Below are 8,888 nucleotides of genomic sequence, written 5' to 3'. Positions count from 1 at the left end.
TTCACATCCGCAAAAAGCCATACTAGCACCAGCATCTCACATGATCAAACACTAAAAACACTTTGAGATTTTTTGAAGCTTGAAACTAGAGACACACTAATCCGAAGAGGCTGAAACAAAGGCTGAAGACATTTGCGGCAAAGGAAGCAATAAACTTGAGCGCTAAGGCAAAAACAGGTGTGACATGTTAAGGAGATGCATGGAGATACAGCTAGCTACCGCGACGCCGGGAAGCCTCAAACCCTTGATCAAGCAGTGCCGACAACTCTTTCCAAAACGAAACTCACAAGTTACCTGCAGAAGCAAAACAAGTCTCGGAAAGCACCAATCATCATCATCAATCAACACCTTTGGCTCGGGAAGTGAGCTGAGGAATGAATTCGAATGTGACTTGAAGAAGTTAGAGAAGCCGACCCTATAAGAGAAGCCACAAGAAATGACAGACATAGCTAGCCCAAAACCCCCAGTGAAGACAGAAGCAGAGCATCGAAACATCCGGAGGTTGATTCCAAAGCACTAACAACATGGCTTATTGCAGCAAACACTCAACAGAGGCAAAGCTTACCGGAGTAAGCTAAAGAGCCAGGGAAACCAAACGACTACTAACACGGGGCGGGAGAAAAGACACAGAGGGTGAAGACAAGTGGTAGCCGCGGAGGGAAAGAGAGCCAAAGCATCCATGCGCCTGACGGAGAAACAGAGCACCGTCGGACCACCACTGTAGAAGAGCCACCGCACACCAACAGGAAGGAGAGGTGAGCTAATAGAATTCCCACCCCCACTAAACCACTCGCCAGAGAAGAAACCAAACCGCCGCTTGAGCAGCTACGCGACAGCCACGAAGCGCAAGACCATCGCCAAGATAGCACCGTGAGGAGCCTCACAACATCAGATTTGTCGTCTTCAAAACAAACCGGAGGATGCGGGAGACCACCAAGGAGATGAATTTGCCTAAGTCAAAAGTTAAATTTCAGGCAAGCCGATACCTTTTCTTCTACAGATGGAGCTTCCGATGAACCAAACCACAAAGCTCCGGTGTCAGACCGGGGATCCTCTCGCGATCACGGCGAGGAGCGCTGGTGACCGGACAGAGGAGACGCATAGCAGATCTTAGTGCCGGCTTAGATAGGGGGACAAGGGGTGCGACCGCCTCCGGGTTCATAGATTAAAGAGACAAATAATGTAAGATAAAGGGGCACAAAAAAATAATGCTAGATAAAGGGGCACAAAAAAAACTAATGCAAAATAAAAGGGCAAAAAAAAAAATGCAAGATAAAGGGACACAAAAAAATAATATAAGATAAAAGAGGCAAAAACAAAATTTGTAACATAAAAATAATTCATTAAAATATGTTTTAACGATTTATTTTTACGAGTCAATAACCAAAAGAAACTCTCTATCTTTTCTATAATTATCTCAACTGACTTCAACGTAGAACAAATTTTTTTTTTATAATCTTATCAAGTGTTTACCATTATAAAATGAAATACATATTTTTTTTTTAACATAAAACAGAGATTCAAAAAAAATTGGTCTTTCATTCAAAAAAAAATTGCCGAGGGCCCCCTAAAAACCTTGAGCCTGCACTGGCAGATCTAGGGTTCAAGCGGCGAAGATTCTGGGAGAAAAATCGCCCGCGCGTATAGCACACGCGCCCGATTATTATAACTGTATCCCAACGTGTTATTCCCTCTCCAGAACTTTGAATCGTGTATTTGTGGAATTCCATAACAGAATACGTATAAGAAAGATCAGTTATTTCACATTTATGAAACCCCGAAGCAGAGGCTCAACTTCAAACTGAGGAAATGACCTCACTTCACCACCCGAACATTGTGTTAACATCAACATGTCCGTACCGAAGACAATGTTAGAGAAATTGTCGTCGTCACTCTTTGGTTCTGATGGTGCAACAATGTCAACTAAAGTAGTTACATTTTTTAATCCTTTGTAAACTTCTGAAATATTTTTCATGATCATGCATGGTAGAAGATTCTGACATTGCCTGGTTAAACATACCAGCAAATTGTTCGTCCATCCTAATGTACTCGTAGAGTCCCATGCCGTGGGCAGAACTGAATGCATCCTTTTTCTTCTTGTATCACATCCTTCAGATGTGTCCTGTAAAATTAATTCTTCAGTTTTTTTTTTTTGACAAACTAATTCTTCAATTATTCATTGAAAAGTACGTGCATATGTTAATTTAATCGCATATTAGAATAACACCCGTGCTACAAAATATTTCTTTATTTTTTCTAATGTTTGATATCCTTTTTACGGTAATAAATTTTTTAATTCAAAATTGTTTTGGAACTGATAGTGTCTAGCAAACCGATTTAAAATTTAAACTAGGGGTATTGGATGAAAGAATTTGATTGAATAGATTTGAAGACATAAACAATAGATTTTCAAGTATTCTAAAAGCTTTCAAATCTTTCTCGTTGATTCTATCAATTATATTTTGCAACACTTTAATAGAATAAAAGAGAGTTTTTAACAGAATTGAAAAGATATCAATTCCACTAATTTCTCTATTTCTTTTTTCACCACGTTAACAAAAAAAAAAAAGCAAACTGAGCATCACGAGCACACAACAACCTTAGCAGAAATTGCAGGCACCAAAAAAGCAAACACGTTGTCATCTTTCGTTAATGAGAGTAAAGAGATCGAGCCGAAGTTATTTTGTTGCCGTTTGTCGTCGTTTTAGTTGAAGAGAAAAAGAGACGTCGCGGAGTGGTGGAAATCACAAACGGGTCTCTGATCAAGCATGTCATGGTTGTAGAAAACGCATGAATAAAAGAAGAGCTGGAAGGGACGACGTGAGGAAAACACCAATCGCTGATGGTTGTATTCCCAATCGTTAAAGAGTTGTAAGCAAAGAAAAGACAAGATAGAGCCAAGCAACGGAGGCGAGAAGAAGATAGGTGCTAACACCATGACATGACACAACCAATATCACCTTAATCAAAAACTGCAGGAAACAAAACAAAGAACTGAATTCAAAACAACAGAAACAACAGAAACAAATTGAAATGGATAAGTTCGCTCCTTCATCCTCTATCCAGGAAGGTTAGGAGTTTAAAATTCAACATAAACAAACACTACAATAGTTTATTAGATGTAGCAATTTTATTAAATGCAAAACTTGAAAACTAAAATCTATCTATCAATGAACTTTTAAATCGTAGCATCTTTCCACATGTCTTCGGCCATAGATTGTCTCCAATTATTTGCATTTTCTCTGTCTTGCTCTTGCGTCTCGAGAGATTCTTCTCTATCACTTTCATCTATATTGACAGAATTATTTCCATTGTTAACTGCATTATTTTCATTAGGGAACACACCTTCGTCCGATCGACATTCTCTACGAAGAAAGTTATGCAGCCCTGCACATGCTAAGACTAATCCAGCTTGTTTCTTGTAAGAAAAAGGAGATGCTGATTTAAAAATAGCAAAACGAGATTTAAAGATTCCAAATATCCTTTCGATCACGTTTCTCAGAGAAGCATGGCGAAGATTAAATAACTCATATGGAGTTTCAGGATCACGACCTTGACCAGCAAATTCCTGTAGATGATACTTAACACCTCAGAATGGAGCTAAAAAGCTGAGACAATTCGCAAATCCACAATCAACTAGATAAAATTTTCCTGAAATTTGGATGATATATGTTACTATATATAAGACATATGATCTATAGAAAATTTATAAATGTTTTACCATTGGGCACTTGGAACTTGTTAGTTCCTCTAGTTAACGCATCACTTAACACTCTTGAATCGTGGGCCGAACCCTCCTATCCACTCAGAATGTAAATAAACTCCAGATCAAAGTTACATACAGCCAAAACGTTCTAAGATATTGTTCCTTTTCGATTGCGATAGCTTGCCACCTCACGCCCAACTACTGTTGCTGGTATATGTGTACCATCTATCGCTCCAACGCAATTCTATAATACATGCCAAAAAAAGAGTCAAATTCTATGAAGAAAAAACTAAAAGAATCAATTCAAACAAAAGATGAAATAATGCACCTTAAAATATGGATAAAATCGTGTACTTTCTCTGATCTTCAGTGGCACTAAACCATCTGGTTTCACCATCTAACTTGGAGCTATAATAAGCAGAGCTTTTAAAATTTTATTAAAGCTTGTGCTCACTGCAAACTTGGACCTTTGAAATGTGTTTTTCACGTAGCCATATCTTGCATTTTGTCCAACTGTGAGCATGAAGACAGCAAGCATCTCTTCAACAAATATTTTTTTGTGTTTTGTAAACCAGTTTTGTCTCTGATGATTCTAGACAGCTTCAAAAACATATCTGGAATCATACGATACAGCACCCGAAAATCTTCGGGATCATCTTTTAATACCTTTTGTATATATTCTTCTCCGAGCTGTGTGACTGGTCGACGAATGGGACGTTCTATATAATCACCACCCGTGAGTTGCTGTCGTGTGTTATGAATCTGAGCTCCTACCGTCATCATTACCACCATTATAGATACGTCCACATCAAAATCATCGTCTTCATGCACTCTTGTGTCCTCTTCCTCTTCATGGTCATTTCGATCCATCTAAAAAAGTAACCTATTAAAACAAATTAGTAATTATGACCATGTCTCCCATATAATACAAATATATCTTCAGCACAACTGGGTGCAGTGACAATAACAACAAGAACTAGTAACGATTCAGAAGAACAAATATATACCTCTTGAAACAGCTTACGAACAGCTTTTGGTTGATGTGGGCTTCTTCTCTTCTATTTGTTTTGAAAATATAAATGTTAGTCGACTGATCTAGAAACAGAAAAGAAAAGTTATATATATAAGTGCTGAAATTTTAAATCTTAATAAGACTAATATGTAGGGATTCTTATGAGATATAGTAGGAAAAAATCATATGTTATATATTTTGAATTTGAAAGTTTGTTTAAATCTTAATACACGTGTATTGTTTCCCTAATTTTGGGGACTTTTCTTTTGGTATCATTGACTTAGCAAGGATTCATTTACGTGTTCTCTTTCACATATATATATGCTTTAAAGGAATCACACATTCGACCATGTATAGATATTTGCATTATTTGATTCGTGTAAGCTTGTAAATAATAACAGTTGTCAGCGAATTTGTCTTTTGATGCACGAATTGTTTAGCTCGTGTAAAGCGTACGTGATCCAGAGGTGAACAAAAACACATGTTATTATTATTATTATGATTATTTAAACTTCAAAACTAAGCACTTATTATTCTGATTTTTAAGGAAAAAAGCAACATTGAAAAGTGAGAATTTAAAATAAAAAAAACTACTATTAGAATAATTATTTTAAACTTAGCTATTGTTTTATTCCATTCAACAGAAAATAAAAAAATAATACGTTAAGTGTTACGGAGAATCCAGCCCAAGCGGTCTTCGACAGACATGCTCACAAATACGTCTTTTATTTTCAACGTATGGATTTTGGTTACTGCATCATAGCGGACATGATCTTCCAAATCAGGAATCTCTTTGACAGCATCCCAAACATTATTCTTTTTTTTCTGAATTTCTCTAAGCTCAACTTCTCTTTGTTGTCTTTCTTCTCTTTGTTGAATCAGACTTATGATCTGAGTGCTAACTCCAACCATTTCAGTTAATATCTTCTATGAAGACTCACCATGATTATTAGTTGAATCTAATGGATCTCCATTACGACTGGTTTTAGCTCTTTTCCTAGTAGGTAACTTTGGTTTAACAGAGACTTCATCCACCTCGTCGTCATCCCCCAAATCATCTCTTGCTTGAAGATCATCATCTTCGTCTTCAAAAGTTTCAGCATTTGAATCACTACCAAGTCCAAACGTGTTGATTCCCTTTGCTATAACAGTTTCAAAAATCAATTGTAAATCCTCAAAATCTTCAAAAGTGTTGGTCCTCAGGTTTTCATGCCTTGGATGCCCCTGAAAAACATCATACATTAATTATTATTTATCAATCGTGATTAAAATATATTTAAATTTGGGAAAGTTAGAGTTACCAACAAGTAGGCTGCCCACACATCATCTGGAGCTGTAAATTGTTTTCTGATGGGATCCCATCCAAAACCAGAGCTAAAGCGTAAGAGTTCAGAATACACATTATATTCCCTTCTTAAAGTCTTCATTCGACTTAAGTAATTCGTGTAAGTCTTATTGCATTTAAGCTTTTTATTTAGCATTGGTAGTATCTTTGTCTCTACCGTAGCTTTATCGAACCGTTTTTGTCACGCCACTCCCGTTTGATAGCTTCAACTAATGTAGCCTGCAACTCTTGACACTCTTCATATGTCCAAGAATTATATGAATTTTTCTTGGTTTTTGTTTTTGTGTGCGACCCTTCTCCGGTATCCATTCTAAAGAGAAAAAGCAAAAAAACAAAAACAAAAAAAAAACATAAAGAAATGAATAAACATGGGAACTTACGAAAGATGACTTCAAATTGTTTTCGTGAGATGGTTTGTTTTGCTTTTGAGAAGTGAAAGGATCTCCAATATTATATAGGAGAAGTAAGTGTAACAAATACTACTTTTTAGGGATTTTATGATATATGATTGATAAGAGTGTATGTTAATTTAAAATTTGAAAATGTAGAATATCCACAAAGAATATTTAGTCAATAACACTTTTACCAAATCACAATTTGAATTAAAACAAACACTAATAACGTCTCTCATTTAACAATAATAGTCTCATTTTCAATATCTCGATGTTTAAAAGACGTATGTGTCAAAGGATGGAGGATGGAGGATGGAGGTAAAGTGGTAAGTTGGACGGTGAAGTTTCCGGGACCATCCAAAGGATGAAGGTAAAGTGGTGAGAGAGATGCTTCTTCCGTCATACGAGCACTTGGTGTTGTCGTCATCATCTCTCAATTGTCTTCGTCTTTCTTCTTCTTTTCCTTCTTCCTCTGTTTTTTTTTTAATGTTTATGCTCTGATACTATGTCAAAGGTTCTGCAGAGAATTGTATATCTTCCTCATTCATCACCAAACGATATATATACATAGAGGGATATGTTGCCCTACGAGAATATTACGTACGTGCTATACAATGGTAACTCTAAGCGATAAAGGAAAGGTCTTCTAACATGGTCCAATAGTATGCTCTGTACGCAACGGTACAAAAGAGGAAGTGAGCTCGTTGAGGGAGAAGATGGAGAAGGAGAAAGCAAAGCTGAGAGAGAAGAAAGCAAAGCTGAGAGAGATGAAAGGTGTCTCAAATAAGAGCGAGAACGACACTGCTGTGGTGGCTGATATAGGAGCAAAGGTCGCAAAGATGGCTGATACAGGAGAGCAAAAGTTGCAAAGAGACAGATAGGTGATGGGAATGTCAATGGCAATAATGGTATTACTGTGAAGAAATTCAAAGCGGCCGGTTAATGCTACCAAGGAAGTCTACGCTTCTCTCTTTACTCTTGAAGAAGTCTGTTTTCTGGCCATTTTTTATTTTACGTGTCAAGTATTATCCAAATCCTACGTTAAAAGGTCAGACTTTTTTCTTCATAATTTGCACTAACAATTCTTTAACATTCTAGTTAAATCAAGTTGCTATTATAAAATACATAACATCCAATAACACCAGAATTTAATAGCAATGAAAAGTTAACGACTTGAATAACACTAGATTCTAAAGTAATTTAAAAGACTACTTAAAAGTACTTAATCCAATAACAGATGAATTTAAAAGACTTGATAAAATGTTTAGTCCAATAACACTGGAATTCAAATGTCTAATAAATTCTTTCACATTCTCCCGTCCAATACCACCCCCTAAACTTTTGCACATGTTATTAAGCAATCATATGAACAAATTTTGATATTTTAAGAACACTTTATATTCTTCAATCTACCTAAACTTCAATTTGTTGAATTCGATTTGCTTGCACTTAGGTCTCGAAATGATGTAGGGTTTAGGCAAAAGTTTTGTGAAAATCTAAGTAATTCATTTCTCCATCTAAATATTATTTTTTTGGTTATTCATATACTGTAATTTGTTGAGACTTTGGTAGTCTGTTCATCTGCATGGATTTGTTTTCCAATGCATTAAAAATAAAGATCTTAAAAAAACATTTTCATGAATTTTGAAGAAACGAAAAAAAAAAATGCTAGCAATGTTCTAGTAATTTAAATCATAACACACAAATTCTCATAACACACAAATTCACAAATTATGATATTGAAAATAAGAGTAAAGCATTTTGAGAAGTAGAAATTTACTGTCATGTTCGAGTTTTGGTAAATTCTTAAACCAGTCTACCAATATTTTTATACATCATATCATATCACTACAAACACACAAAATTTATCAATGATGATTTCGACTAAAATTCTTGGTTTATATAATTTCTTAACTTTCAAAAAAAAAAATTATAAATCCAAAGAACGTAGAGATTGAAAACGACGAGATTGCATTGATAATCGTATGGAAGAGACTAAATTTATCATCGATTTCATTTTCGCCAATTATTTTCTTTTGTTGCGTAATGTTCCGATCGCCACATTTTAGTGGGTCCCAATCCATTCCTAATCTATGAGCTCATCTCTTTTATTGTGTTTCACGTTTTTTTGTTAGGCCCGCTAGTTCATCTATATCTGATGTCTGGTTAGCTCCGTTTGGGAGGCTTTAAAGACTTGTTATCGTCCCTACAAATCACTATATGATCTTTTTCTGTGTTTCCTCATTCGCACAGTTCCGACAGTCACTTTCCGGAAGATCATTGTGATATCCTGGTTTCAGAAACTTGCGGAGAGGTTTAAAAGAATTGATTTGGCCACCTATGTCACCAAAGTGCACTTATCTTTTCGATCAAGGGTCTTGAGAAAATCCACAGTTAAGCGTGCTTGAGGTAGAGTAGTTTCAAAATGGGTGA

The 8,888-nt window shown here is 35.9% G+C and overlaps 2 pseudogenes; both read right to left on the bottom strand.

Annotated features, from left to right (window-relative positions):
• Window positions 1–3,165: 3,165 nt before the first annotated feature.
• Window positions 3,166–4,103, bottom strand: LOC104728313 (uncharacterized; annotated as a pseudogene).
• A 1,278-nt stretch (window positions 4,104–5,381) lies between these two features.
• Window positions 5,382–6,372, bottom strand: LOC104724215 (uncharacterized protein At2g29880-like; annotated as a pseudogene).
• Window positions 6,373–8,888: the final 2,516 nt, after the last annotated feature.

Source organism: Camelina sativa, chromosome 11 (genome assembly GCF_030686135.1).
Source record: "Camelina sativa cultivar CO46 ecotype springtype chromosome 11, ASM3068613v1".
Lineage (NCBI taxonomy): Eukaryota > Viridiplantae > Streptophyta > Magnoliopsida > Brassicales > Brassicaceae > Camelina > Camelina sativa.
Note: the sequence above shows the minus strand (reverse complement) of the source record. Positions and strands in the feature narration are given on the sequence as shown.